This window comes from Melanaphis sacchari, unplaced genomic scaffold (assembly GCF_002803265.2).
Source record: "Melanaphis sacchari strain LSU unplaced genomic scaffold, SCAv2.0 Contig261_pilon_pilon, whole genome shotgun sequence".
Classification (NCBI taxonomy): Eukaryota; Metazoa; Arthropoda; class Insecta; order Hemiptera; family Aphididae; genus Melanaphis; species Melanaphis sacchari.
This window is the reverse complement of record NW_020271135.1, coordinates 22,689-38,153: the sequence shown is the minus strand read 5'-3', so window position 1 is coordinate 38,153 and position 15,465 is coordinate 22,689. Positions and strand designations below refer to the sequence as shown.

Here is a 15,465-nt window from a genome sequence, read left to right as displayed (position 1 = left end):
TGTACTACTTAATTTTTAACTACATCATGAGAATATAAACAAATCAAAGTATGAAAGAAAAAAAATACAATTTTATGTATAATATATAGCTTAATAAGTACCTCCACTAAATGAATAAGTTCTTCTAGTTGACATCCCGTCAATAAGTACTGGTTTCAAATGGTGCTAGACAAGTTTGAAAATTAATACTTCTATGCACCAATACGAAACCAGTATTCACCGACGTTTAACCATTCGAATTCTGAATACATAGCTCTCGTTATGTAAACAATTTATAGAATATACTTTGATACGTCCAAAAGAAGAGTCTTGTGAATACTGTGCTTGTCCTCCTGGAATCCTTTGACTTATATACGCAAAATGGTTTTGTTGTTCTATGTTTACTTATGCTTATTATCGCATATAGAGGGAAAAAAGCGTGCAGCAGCAATGTTATATAAAATATAACAGTAGGTACTTATTTGTTTCCGTCTGCTTGATTCATAAAAATCATATTATATTCTTAGGTATTATTATTGTTTTAAAATATCTATCCTTAAAACTCACCATGCGAGTACAATTTCCTCAGGGTTGATGGGTGGGAACACGTGGTAATGCAAGACGACTGTCGAAACTCGATACCTGGTGGCTTACGGTCTCATACCACCGGTGTCTGGTAACAATATTATAAGGTTTCGTATGTTGGTCAATGAATAAAACTCGTTTTTCTTTCTTTTTTTGTTTTAGTTAAATCTAGCGAAAATTTTTAACTGAACGCTTGTTTTCATTGTTCTAATCTTGTGATGGGCGATTTGTCTAACTGTAAAATATAATATATTAATATAATAGCCTTGGAACTATGTAAAATATATTAATAAAATATTGGTATTTTCTATCTCTTTGTTAAAAAAAAATTTAAAAAAAAATTGGTATTCGATTGAATAATCAACATATAATATTTAGTTTTGTTTCGTAAGTCTAAATTATTATATATCAATACTGTTAAATTAATTTTATAAAAAAAACATTAACTGCCAATTATTTATCTTTAGATAAATGAAATTAATTAGTGAATCTTTTAAGTATTGTACACTCCGTATTAAAATTGAATGTAGTTACGATGACGATATAATTGATATGGTTTATTGATTTGAATTACAGTACTACTAACAAAATTAAATAATATAACGCGACGCGCGTATATTTTGTATAGACGTAAAACTTATGGCGCACACGATTAACTAAGAGACAATAACGCAACTATTTGTCATAGTTTATATAAAAAAAAAAAAAAATGTTTGATGTAACGTGTGTATGTCATATGTTATGAGTACCTATGTATAAACCTATATTTTGTACGAAAATTGCCAAATTTTCTTATTTCCATTGGGTTTGATCATAAATATATATTCATATACATTTACAATGACCTTATAACCTAATATATACAAAACACTATTAAACCAATTATGTCCACTGAAATTTCTCAAGGCTATCGGAACTTATTTAACAACTAATATCGATATGTATCCATGTATTTCGGTATACAATGACTAGTTGTTTTTGTTTGAACAACTTTATTCTGTGGAATAATCGTAGCACAATTTGCTAAAACATAAAACTATCACTCAATTTTATATTAATAACACTGAGGGTCTAAAGTTTGATCTTATGATATCTCTTAAATTACATTAGCTAATGTTAATCGTTTATTTATGAAAGTTAAAATAATTATTAAATTAGATTGATCGTCTATCCGTATAAATTATTAGGTTTGTACGTTAAAATTTAAAAATATTCTATTAATAAATATAAAATAACAATTTTTTAATAGTGATATAAAATTCTAAGTATTAACTATCAAGCATGTATATAATTATCATTAGTATAGGGATTTTCTTTGTTTAATGTAAATTAAACAGTTTTCTTAGTACCTACAACGTTCTTAATACGAAACTTTAAATTTACATTTTTTCGTATTTTAAAATAATTTATTTCATTCTATTCCTGAAAATATTAATGGCAATTTCACCAATTTTGTGTACTAAGAAATTGTTACAGTAGTATAACTAAGGTTTATTTTTAAATATTATTTAATTTAAAATTATGCATTTTTTTTTTACCTTTCGTCGTGTGGTAAAATTTTGATAAAATCTCGGCTGTAAAGCACGTTAAAACTTGACGTGTTTTGTTTTTATGAAATGTGAATAATATGTATTTATAAAAATTAAATATTTTGACACCCACTGCAAATGATCATCTCATGTATGTTAATTTAACAAAATTTTACACGAGAAAAACTAAATTATAACTTACATAAATAATAACAAAACATATGCAGCGCTCAGGTATGAAATAATATAATACATTGCTCCACTTCGCTCCACGGGTAGAACTATAATAAGGTACCTACACACATTACAGATTGCGGTGCTCTCGCGACTTCCCTTATATTATTTTCGTAGGTATACGTGTACGCAATTCACGAACCCACCCCCTGCGGGTTTTTTTAATAATCCACAACATTCCACCGGAGCACCGGACCATTATTATTATTATTATTACCATTGTTGTCGTTGTTGTTGCATATATAGCGCCGCTCAGAGGCAGACTCTACCTAGTACCTACCACCTTATAATATTAAAATATAATGTTTACCGGGGAGATATTACATATGTACAATAATAATATGAATTCGTGCAAATAAACTAAACAATTATTTTATATAGTCTAAAAACTATACAGTACAACATGAGAAATAATAATTTTAATAATAAAATAATTACGATGTATAGTAGTTTTCAGTTCGAATTTTTAACGATTTATTAATTCGCAGATATAATATATATTATTGTTATTATTATTATTATTATTAGTAGTAGTAGTAGTAGTAGTAGTAGTAGTAGTAGTAGTATAAACTAATATAATATGACGTTACCTTTATTTATATTGTATCAAGGATATATTATAAGAAATCTACTTATTTACTATTTTAATATTACCAGCGACGAGCACGATATCCTGTATGGCCGGCGGTCTTTCTTCGGGGGTGTAAACGCCGCCGTGAACAAATGAACGACGAGTCGAGGGATAGAGAAACGGCAAACGACAACGACGAAAACGATCGGACTACGACTGAACGGCACACACCGCGGGCGCGCGCACACTCACGCGCGATCGGTTTTTAAGGTTTTTTTTTTCTCCTCTTCTTTTCTCGCTCGCTTTTCCTTCAGCACACGCCGCCGTCGGACGACTCGCCCGATCGGTGCCGGGTGCCTGATGAATGAACTCGCACACCCGCCGGAGCGCGCCCGGCGACGGACGCGTTTCGGTGGGAGTACTGGGAGTTTCGGACCAACGGGCAACGGCGACAATCGACTGGCGGGAAAATAATGTCGATTATTTTTTTTTCATCATCATTTCATTATTATTATTATTATTATTATTATTATTATTTATCCATCGCTTCTTGTTCTTTGCGCGCGCACTCACACACATACACACTGAAATATGCGATCGCACGCATATCATATAATATTATACAGGTTGATTCATCAATAGTACCTATGCTCATTGCTCACCCCCCTTTTCTTACTTAAATAATAAATTTGTTAATTATATTCTGATTTTTTGAGTAAACAAAAGAAGCCATACTTTTAATTACGTATTTAGATATTTATACTTGAATTGAGGAGTGTTCCGCGTGCGTTTGTTTTTTAAACGAGCTCAACCGACATCTGACTGTAAATAGCAGACGATATTGTTAAAAATGTTAATCTTCTTAAAAAATTTAAATCCGAATGGGTAGTTTCCCAGTTATTATACATTATAAATTAATAATAGGTTTGAGGTCTATAATATAATATGGCAGTAAGTATTAGATTAAATATTGCATATATTTTATATTTTTGTAAACCATTTTTGAGGGTTACATAGTTTTTAGTATGAATATTTTATTAGTTCAGAAACTATACTAGTTTAAATTTTGATTTAGAGATAAAACAATGTTTTCAAAAAAAAATTTTATAATTCACAGTACAAAAAGGTAGATTAACATTTGAAAAAAAAATCAGAAGAACGTATTGCCACAAGACACTTTTAATATGGTACTAAAAACCTAAGTATTTTAAAATATGAACTATAGGCTAAAAATAGTAAGTATACACGAAAATTTCAATCAAATCAGAATTTGAACATGTTCACGATGAGTATGCATAGTTGATCACCCTGTATATAAGTACCCGCCGAAAAATCGTACACAGCTTACACACGGGTCCGCGCGCGCGCAGATTACACAATATATATTATTATTATTATTATTATTATTATTATTGTTATGGGGGAGAGAATGTGTGTGCGCCGAGATCCCTTTTGGCAGACCTTTTGTTTGCAGTGGCGTTCTGGAGTCGTCGTCGGTGGCGGGGATATTCGCAGCTATATTATAATACACTATGTATAGTGACGCGCGTGTATAGTGTTTCGGAGTTCGCTCACACGAGAAGCCAAAAAGGGGTGTGGAAAGGGCGACGGAGAGTTAGTGAAAAAAATAAATAAAACCGGTAAAATAGCAGCACCCCGCTCCACTAACCTTTTGCGTGTTTATATAAATTATGTATTATAGTATTATTATTTACATATACGTACGTATATAAATTATGTAAACTTCTCACTGCAGTGGTGCAGCGGCGTCCGTTTCTAATATCCGTCTAAATTCTAGACCTATTTGTACTTAATGTAGGGAAGGATGGCATTTGCATATTATACTTTTAAATTTCTTATTAAAAAATAATGTATCAGTAAATTATTAGTATCTAGCGTTTTTTTATAAATGTATTTTAAAAGGATATTTTTATAACACCCACAAGTGTTATTGAATATATTCTAACCTAGTAACGCACTTAGGTACGCACGTGGTATATTGTACGTTAAAAATAATCTATTATTTACTCTATTGTTTTTAATATTTTATTGAAGCGACTTATTATTACACTTAAAGGTAAAAACATTTGTTGAGCCCTTCAACAGACTTTTAAGTGATTTTAAAGCAAGTTATTATGAGTATTTTAGATATTTGGAATTGCTCATAAATTGTTTTCAAATTGTAATAGGTATTAAACAAGTCATTCGTGGAGCTTTAAGTAATATCTTTACGACCTTACCATTTAATTTGAAGTAAAATAACTGTAATTATTTTAAAAAAACAGTAAAATGGGTTATTCTAAGCGTAAAATGTACTATTGTGCGTTAACTGCTATAAATGAAGACAACACATGCGGGTTCCGACGTATAACATCCTGTTAAGAGATTGAATACTCAATTTCAACTACATTTTAAGAAAAAAAATATAGTACTTATAAATATATTAATATGTAACCTTTTTTTATTAGTAATTAATATATAAATATAATATAAATGTATAATAAAATATGTAAAATTCGTTCATATTAAATAATTTTATCAATATTAATTTAATCAGAAATAGCTTATAACTCCAGAAAAATGAAGTGCATATAAAACTGAGAAAATTCCTTAAAAGCCATATAGTATTGGGAGCTAACTCTCTTGAAGACTATATGATGATATTCACATGAGATACCTATCAGATATGATTTCGAATTGCGATATATAGATAATTATTATAATAGTATAATGTTGTATACCTATTATATTACTATTATATGTATTGGTAAATATATTTATGGGTATACTATATACGCATTACCCAAAATATGTATATTCAATCTAAAAAATGTTTTCTCGCTCCACTCGAATATTTTTTTCTTGCTAGTTATTACTCTTGAAAAATTAACCTTATCCCTTAGGTACACCATGTTTATATCTATTAACTTCTAATATATTACTAGAAAATTAAGGACCGGTAACTTGAAGTATCAATGTCCGTTCGTTCGGCAAACATTGTTATCATATATTACATATTTTTGTTTCAACATTGTGTCATCAAAATATTCAAAATTAAAAACAATAACCGATTTTTAAATTAAATTTTTTTTGAGTATTATTACTATTCATAGTTTTATAATGTATTAATAAATAAGTAAACCTCAACTTATACTCATTATTACAATAACAATAATTTATAAGCAAATCTATAAATAAACATTAATAAACCATTCAATAGACTTGTGAGTTGAGACTAATAAACACTTAAGAGGACGTCACGGTAGTCATTTTCAATGGTAAAAACTTGTTCACGGATAACAAACAAAACGGCATCAAAAAGTGGTTTTAGAGTAAAATCCCTACTATATTAACCTAGTATTGGTGGTTATAAAAATTCACAATACCGCAAGAAATACATTTGCTGGGTGTTATAAATTACATAATTATACAGATTGAGAACCATGGATTGAGTGTCCATACTCCATATTATGTATTTTAATAATATATATTTTTCAAAATGTAATTTAATAAATTTATTTTAAAATACATTAAATACAGCTTATACTGATAATAATCATTAAAAATTTTTCCTAAGAACTATAAAATAAGTTTTATTTGATTTTCAAGTTATTTTAACAATTTATACGTTGAGTATACGATGAAAATCGAAAATCTGCTGACGAGTATACGGCGTATAACCGCGTACCCATACCAATATACCACTGCTTATACATTTATTATTTCAAATTTTTGGAAATGGAATTTAGACAGGGATCGTAATGGAACGATTGCGGTTATCTGACCTGCATGATGATCCCTATCATTTTAATTCACAAAATGTTTTTAACGAATTATGACTCCGTCATATCTATATGTATAGTACCTCAATAGGTATAGCTTGTTTAGATATTTTCATTAATGTAAATCGAGAGTTAAAAATAATAAAATTTAAAGTAGAAGGGTGGGTGTCATTTGGAAAACAGAAGTTTGTATTTCCACAGGTAATTCTGATTAATTATTTTTTTTTTTTGTGTCATTTAAAGTTAAAATGTATACAATATACAATATAAGATACTTAAACGAAGTTTACTTACGATTTTAGTTACTATTTATTATAAATTAAAAATATTATTTGCAGGTACTTAAACGTATACCTATTATTAATTACTATTTTTATTCACTTATTAATATTGATTTAAAATGCAGTTTTTTCAGAAAAAATTAATTTAACCTACTGTATTAATAATAATAAAATAAATTACATCAATAAAGCAATAAAAAATAATCATAAAATATATTTATATGGGCTGATAGGCCGTCTTCGTTCAGAATCATTTTTCGTTTGCAATGATTTATTATTGAATTCAAATTTCTCGCATACATTATAGTGAATTATTTAATGACGAAGTACACTCGATAGCACCTTTTGTGCAGCAGAGAGATTATTTGAAATTTGAACCAGTTTATAAGTATATACTTCAGTAAATGGCTATTTCCTGTGAGTCTTTATTTTATATCATATTCCAATAAAATCTAACACTTTTTTCACGTATCAGTTTATTAATTTAATAAAGTGTTTAAGCTAAATAGTATATTATAGTGTCTATTGCCTATACCTATTAGTTTATACATTTTTTAATTTTGTTATTCCATGTTAGCTGTTTACCTATTACCTTTAACCTTACATCATATCATATGATCTAAGCCTTTAACCTTGCAACTATGTTTTTTCAATCAGCGTTTTATTATCTAATCGACATAATATATTAGCCGTATTTGTTTTTGATTTATATTCATATACGTACTTATATTACACTTATTACAGTGTATATATTTTTATTATAATTTTGATCTCGCATATTGTATTTAATATTTATATCAAACCTTACTTGGACAATAATATCTCCCTATATTTAGTGATTAGTCTTTGGTTTATAGTAATTTAAAAATGACGTGTAGAGATTAAAGAAAGATAATAATATACTGCCAGATATTTGTTTAATATCTAAATAGCATAATAAGCGTATACCTAGTTACACTTTCTCCATGTCTTATGTACCGTTTATTAGTTATATTTATCTGTAATTATAAAAATAATGTATAGTATTCTTTCCTTTACTGGTTGAAAAATATGGTATATAAGGTATACAAAAATTAAAAAAATAATGCATTTAAAATTAGGTGAAAATGACTAACAGAATATCCGTACTTGGTGTCTCTGTCTTGTACAAGTACACAACATAGCAAATTTTCGCTCAGCTGTTCACGTTTAACTTTGTTAATTTAGTTATTACTTATTAGAGTGAATTAACTGACCTAGTTGGTTAGTTTAGGTCAGGTTAGGTTTCAATTATTTCTATTTTTAATTGAATTGTGAATGTGATAATGTAAATATAGTGCCATAGAAATTTTCAAGAACTTACTTAAAAATTTAAATATTATAAAACTTCAACATACAATCACAAAAAAATGTTCTTAACTTAAAATTTTATAATGAATTAATCATCACTATTATTAAAACTAATTAACGTGTTAACTGCTATACTAAAATATTTACTATGACGTTATGTTATAGCTGTTGTGCACTTGTCGAACGTTGTTTCCTTTTAACTACAGAATTGTAGTTATAATTTATAAATATTTAAGTAACTTTATGTGATTAATGGCTACCTATACAATATAATATAATACACAGTGTTATATTTTATTAAGTGTGTATATAAACGTATTTATTTGCGAGTTGTCGTTTTATGATTTTTATTGAAATATAACACGTGAAAATATGGAGCTGTGATGGAAGTATAAAATGAATTACTATTTTTATTATACATATTATACCTAATATCGTATTTCAACAATATATACATTACAATATTTAGAACATTTAACATTTAGAAATACTTTTACAGTAATATTTATCTGGCTATCCATATTGTTAAAAATTGTAACTCTATAGGGATACCCGCTAGAATTATAGAATTAAAATTTAAGAATCAGTTTCTAATTTTGTAAAATTATCAAAAACTTCAACTAAAAGCCTTAGTCAATTAACGTATTATAAATAAAAAATAACTTGCAAATAGGTATCATTATTAAACAATTAACTTGTTTATAAAGTCACATTAATATATTGTGCAATATTTTTATATCAACTGCATGAGACACTTCAAAATAGGGGTCTATATTTCTAAGACGATATACGAAATAACAAATTTAATATACATATATCTACTGTAAGTTTTTAAAATATTTAAGCGTATTTTTTGTTGTGTTTGCATTTTTAATAATTTATAAAAAATCAAAAACCTAAGATATATATTTACATAAATTTGTATTTATATTCTATTAGGTATAATATAGTTACAATTTTTTCCAAATAACTAAACTTAAATTTTCTAGACAAGATCTAATTTTAGAAATATTTTGAGTCTGAGTTATTTATAGATATTTGAAATGTTCTACTTTTTTTTTAGTTTTTATCAATTTATTTCGAAAAAAATCTTAAAATATAATGATATAGGTTTCACATATTGTAGAATTAAAAAAAAAGTTGAGCATAATCACACACATATATATTAGTTATTAAATTAAAATTTTAATAATATTCAAACATTTTGGCATAATTTATTACGATTTATGTTATTCATCAGTAAATTGTATTATTTTAGTTAATTGTTGCTTGGTAGTTAAGAAAAATTAACTCCATTAAAACGTTATTAAATGCATCAGTATATATTTTTATTTTTTAGAATTATTAGTAAAATTATATTATAATACCTACAATATATATATATATACCTATGTATATATATATAACCTATGTAATAGGGCTTATTGGCGTAATGTTTATTCTTTTGTCTATTCCTAATTCTCGTATCATTATAATTAAATATTATGTTATATTATAAATTATAATAGACAATAGTGTATACTAGCTACTGCAGAACATGAAACATGTTTTGTATTTATCTATTATATATTATAATAGATATAAAATTTATTGTATATATTATAAATTATTAAACAAACAAACACTATAAAATGAATTTGATATTACTTGTACACTTTTAACTATATATTTTAAATCACATCATTATTTATGTAAATGGATACGTGCATTGTATTTAAAATATTTTAAATATTCTAATTTTTAATCTATTTGTTTTAATTTAAGAACTTGTACTTAAGCTTATACTATTTAGTATGTATAATATTTAACCCGAATATCTTTAATTTACTTACATTTTTATTATAGTTGGTTCCACATTTTCTTACTGAGAAAATCATGTATAATCTTATATCTACGCAATAAGTGTGTAGTGCGTACTATTATAAATTTATAAATATGAATAACGTATAAAGTATACACATTTATTCACAATATTATATAATATTCTAATATATTTTGTGGTACCTAAAAAAAAAAAATTATCATAAAATAAATCTTAAATAATATTCTGAATTATTCAATATTGCATTATAAAGTAATACTTAAATTGTAAATGGTCACACGTACTATAGTACCTATTAAATGATTAAATAATATTCAGCTTATTTAATATAAAGTAAGTACAAATTATAAATTGGGTGATTCATTTATAAAACAAAATCTATAATTTCAAAATCTATTAAATTTTTTGAAAATGTACTCGTATTTAACTTCGAGTTGAAATACAGCATTTTTTTTCTTAATGATATTTTTTCAAGGTTTTAACTTTTTTGAATGACAACAAACATTTTTGATTTTATGCCATACTTAGAATCAGAATATTTTTTTGGAGAATTTCGATGTATTAAAATCAAAATTTGAACGAGTAGTTAAAGAGTTATTTAAAGTTTAGGTACGCGTCTAGTTCAACATTTTGCAAGGTATCCCCGTACTTCTCCTTTCCGCTCACTAACACTTTAAATACAAATAAATATTTCGACTTTTGTGTATCGAAATACTCCAAAATATATTCTGTCTCAGAATGGAAAATTAAAAATTAAATTTGTTATTCAAAAAAGTAAAAACTTATAAAATTAAAACGATAAAAAATATTAAATATATATATATTTTTTAATGTATTATTTTAACTGGTAATTATGTAAAAAAATTAATAGATTTTGAAATAATAAGTGTTATTTTATAAAAAAACCACTTTGTATATATAGGTAATTATATCGCCATGTTAGTGTAGGTAGGTAATGAATATGTTTATTTTTGTGTTCTTTTATTATATTGTATAATTATGATAAATAATTTTTCAACAATAATTAGAATATCTTCATAAATATTGATCCATATAGTTGAATTTAAAATATCACTATGATTTAGTTTTCAAATAAATACATTTTGTAATGGAAAATGGGTTGTATCTATTGTATACATATTATATATCTTATAAATTATAATATTGATTATTTAAATAGGTACAACTTTCGATTTCGAATTAAAATTATGATCGAGAGAATAAAATTATTGTTACTTTTCTGTTTTCCAGACGCGCAATTTATAAAAAGAATACTTGCGTCAAGGGCCCTCGGACATTTCCCCCTCAAAAGGAAAAGACCCCCAGTTTTTATTTTATTACATTTTATGACGATGGAACAAAAGAGAGCAGATGTTAGCTAAAAACTGGTCCCATTCTATTTGGTTCTTCCTTATGTAACGTCTTTCACAGGAAGAAACATAAGGCAGCGGCCCCGTAGATTTAAAAAAACCAGGTGTAAAACGGAACTACTGCAGTATTGTAATACCATTACGTACTACCTTTAATAATCCATGGGTTCTAAAAACTGTGCTATAGGTATCAAATGAAGTAAATCATTGGTTCCACGAATTTCTATATTTTGTGCTTTCATCATAATTTTAATTATACTCAACATTGGACAATAGATTCTGAAACAAATTGCGTTCCACCCCTTTTTTTTCTCAGCTATACATATTATTGTACATTATATTCTGTAGGTAGATGGGTATATAGCATGGACCATATGATGGTGGAAGTTGTAGTAGTGATGGTGATGGTGGTGGTAGTGGTAGTAATGGTTATGGCGATGGTGGTAGACCTCTATAGCGCGGTGACAGGCGCGTAAGTGGCGGGTGCTTGAAGCACGCACAAAAACGCTCCTCATTATGATGTATAAAAAAAATCCCTTACGTGTGTTTTAACGACAAGGCGAAGGGAGTTGGCTTTTGTCTTATAGTTTGATGAAAAATAATAATAATTGGCGTAGAACAGTACGCACCGCGGACAAAAGTAGTAGGGAGATGTATAACAAAAATGAACAAAAAAAAAACTTCTTTTGTTCAATGTACACCAGCAGCTACTATATATTATATTATATATATATATATATATATACTCTCTTCGACATTACGTCGTACCCTATGTCACTGCCGTCAGTGCATACTTGAAAGCCACTCTTTTTATGTGTCGCCCAGCAGTTGCATTTTTTGACATTTTCTAACACACATATATGCATTTCCACAATAATATTTGCAGTCATTGGAGTAATTATTGTAACTATGTCTGCGTCCTTCATTGAATAGAGCATTTACTTTTGCAAAACATCAGGAGGATTTTACTTGTCTGGTAGACACTTTTTCTCTTGATGAGACGGTTTACTTAAAAAGTGAAAAAGTGCATAAACTAGGAAAATAACTTGCCAGATTTTACTTGAACATAAAACTGTAAGCGACTCCAAAGTCCTAGAGATAATAATATCTTTATTAAATACCAAACTATATGCAATCATACATAATTATTGAGTTGTTTTTTTATTTTTAATATACGCGCGCTTAAAAAATAATAAATAATGTAGATACTCGTATAAATGTATCATGACGTGTGTAATATGCATATATACTTTTCGTCTTCACCAGATTAATAAATATTTATTAACATATTTTATCTATTTATTATTTAGTTTTTACGATATTTAAAAAACTATATTTATATTATCATAAAACCCCACTATTTAAACCTCATTGAAAGTTTTATTTTTTAGCTTATAAAGTAAAAAAGGCTAATTTTTTTCTATTCTAGATTACATTAGGGTGAGTACGAAAGTTCACGGACTGGTAAATATTCATACGTCTCTCTTTGTAAACAAATATTCCAAAATTTTTAAATTTAAGTGTTTTGACTAACTTTGACAAAATCTAAAAGCCAAATGCTTTAAAGAAAAAGTATTCATTTTTTTTATTTCTGTAAGGACAACTTATATAAAGTACCTATGTTATTTTAAAGTTCCAAACTTTTTACTCACGAACAAAATGTATATCATACTTATGTAAAAAACGTGTGTTAAATATTTTAAATATCTATAACAAATGGCTTTAAAAAAGCGAAAACGTTTTAAAAATACAAATATGAATATTTTGATGACAATTTTAAGTCTCTGATGTTTATGGATCTTCATTTTTGAATTGCAATTCAATTTATTTTATCATTATAACTGGTGTGAGAAAATTATATCCTCCTTTGACTTGCTTATAAAGTACTGGAATATTTTTAACTTTGAATCCCTCAAAGAACAAATCAGATCAAATTTGTTACTATTGAAACCACTCTTAATATTGGAGATCAAAGTAACTTTTTCTACAGTAAAAAATGCAATATTCCGCACAAAATTCAAAAAGGTTTTTTCCAATTAATGTACTCAGAAAACGATGAACATGTATAGACAATTTGGTGTCAAACTAACAAAGTTTTGGAATTGTACATACAAAATGCAAATAATATATTAATATTATATATTATACAGTGATTTCCACTTAATGTGAACAGTAAACACTAGTTTATAGTCTATAGAAACGACCGTTCATAGTATAGTTGAATTAAAAAATGAAAACCTAAACCAAATAATATGTTTCAATTGTTTGTGCTTATAATGTTAAATAAGGAAAAAATCAATAAAAGCATGACATTTTTAATTTATCACATAAATAATAAATTATTTTTACTTTTTTATACACTTATTTAATAAACATTTAAAACAATCATTTAATAGAAAAAAAAATTAATCTTAATAATAATTAATACCTAATTTAAAATATTAAGTAATATAAATAAATTTAATAGTAATGCAGTGAATTGTCTGGATAGGTAGGTACCTACCATATTAAATTGAATGATTGATTTTCTATTAGCTATTATTCGTAGAATCACTATGTCTATTGACCGAGCCCCTTTTATGGTTTTAAATAGTCAAAATTTATTCAGAGTTTAATATTATCATAACATTACGATAATTGTATATAAAACAAAATATGGTAACATTTCTCTTAATCGTTTATGTAAGTAGATTCAGAATTTCAAATTGTACATAAACCACATGAAAATCACATTTAATGTAATTGGAAAATGAAGCAATTTTTTTAAATTTATTATTTTTTTGTGATAAAAAAATATTGTAAAATTCTATCCTCTATTGACGAAAGAACTAGTTTCTTAGTTGTAGTTAATACTTTATTGTATATTATTAGCGAAATTAAGCAAATGTGCGTAATATTGTTTCTAAACCATTATAAGCAGAAATCATAACTGTTTTGTTTAAAATATTTTGTTATAAACACGTGTTTCAAACATGTTTAAAACAAATTGAAATTTCTTTTAATCATTTAAAACAATTGAATAAAACAACAACAACAAAAAAAAAAAAAACAAATATTTAAAACAACAAAAAAGAATAAATTATAGCTTAATTTTAATTTTCTTAATTTTTTTTTTTTTATTCGAAACATATATTATTATATTCGTATTTAAAATTAATTTATATTTTATGATTTTATGCAATCTGTGAAACAACCTGGTATTTATTTTCTCAAGAAATTTCTAGCAGAAAGAAAAAAGTTAAAACTTCAAAAAATGTCCATAAATATTCGTATTTTTGAATTATAAAATATTTTTCAATTCAAGAACATCTAGTGATAGGCTTAAGGGGGGAGAGTGCCAGTTGCCCCCCTATTGAGCCTAAGATAGCTTTTTTTTAAATGCAACAATTTTTCTATGATTGACTCAATAAGAATCTATTTTATGACAGTGTTGCCAATGTTTTTTAATCAAAATACCTCAATCTAAATTTTTAATTACATTGAATTTTTTCAACTTTAAATATTAAACATATTTTAAATTGTTTATAACCGTTTTAAATAACACAAACAAAACAATAAATATATAAATTTGTTTAAAACAAAAAAAAAAACGTGTTTTAAACAATAACATGTTTTAGGTTCTTTTTAAAAAAAACTTAACGCGTCTACTTAGTATAAAACCCTACACTTCCTGTTTTAGGCCGATTTTATCAATTATGTTACCTTAATTTTCAATGAATTATTAATTATTGTAATGAATTGATTACTAAACATAAAATATAATCTGTTAGTAAGAATTAGCTTTACATATTTTTATTTTTTTTTTTATCTTAAAAATTCTTGCCTTATTTTTAAATAGATTAAATTTATCATAAATATTATCAATATTTATTATATAATAGTATACATATAAGTTATAACTTATAACCAATGTAGCAATCGGTTACGTTCCATTATTATTATGCGAGATAATTATGTATAAATTATAAAACTATTTTTTAATT

The 15,465-nt window shown here is 26.2% G+C and overlaps 1 long non-coding RNA gene across 1 annotated transcript; it reads right to left on the bottom strand.

Annotated features, from left to right (window-relative positions):
* Positions 1-15: 15 nt before the first annotated feature.
* LOC112595220 lies at positions 16-3,771 on the bottom strand. Its single transcript, XR_003114695.1, has 3 exons — positions 2,982-3,771; positions 547-799; positions 16-471 (listed from the first exon to the last, which is right to left on the bottom strand). It is a non-coding gene; the product is annotated as an uncharacterized LOC112595220 (long non-coding RNA).
* Positions 3,772-15,465: the final 11,694 nt, after the last annotated feature.